General features: G+C 71.3%; 1 non-coding gene across 1 annotated transcript; it reads right to left on the bottom strand.

Annotated features, from left to right (window-relative positions):
- Positions 1-203: 203 nt before the first annotated feature.
- On the bottom strand, positions 204-275 carry TRNAT-CGU. Its single transcript has one exon. It is a non-coding gene; the product is annotated as a tRNA-Thr (tRNA).

Here is a 275-nt window from a genome sequence, read left to right as displayed (position 1 = left end):
CTCCCGAACTGTTCGGCGGCACAGACGTCCGGGACTCAGGGACACCCGGCCGGCCGCACGGTGGAACTTCCCCCGTGATCCGCAGCTTCCTCGCAGGGCTCCGGGGCCGGGTCACCGACACTGACGGCAAAAATGAGCCGCAAACGAGGCGGCGTCCGCGGCCTCCCCGCGGCGGGGCTGCCAGCGCACCGCGCTGCCTCGGCAGGCACGGACGGGGTTCGAACCCGCGATCTTCGGTTTACGAGACCGACGCCTTACCACTTGGCCACCGCGCC

Source organism: Camarhynchus parvulus, chromosome 18 (genome assembly GCF_901933205.1).
Source record: "Camarhynchus parvulus chromosome 18, STF_HiC, whole genome shotgun sequence".
NCBI classification, from domain to species: domain Eukaryota; kingdom Metazoa; phylum Chordata; class Aves; order Passeriformes; family Thraupidae; genus Camarhynchus; species Camarhynchus parvulus.
This window is presented reverse-complemented; position numbering and strand designations above follow the sequence as displayed.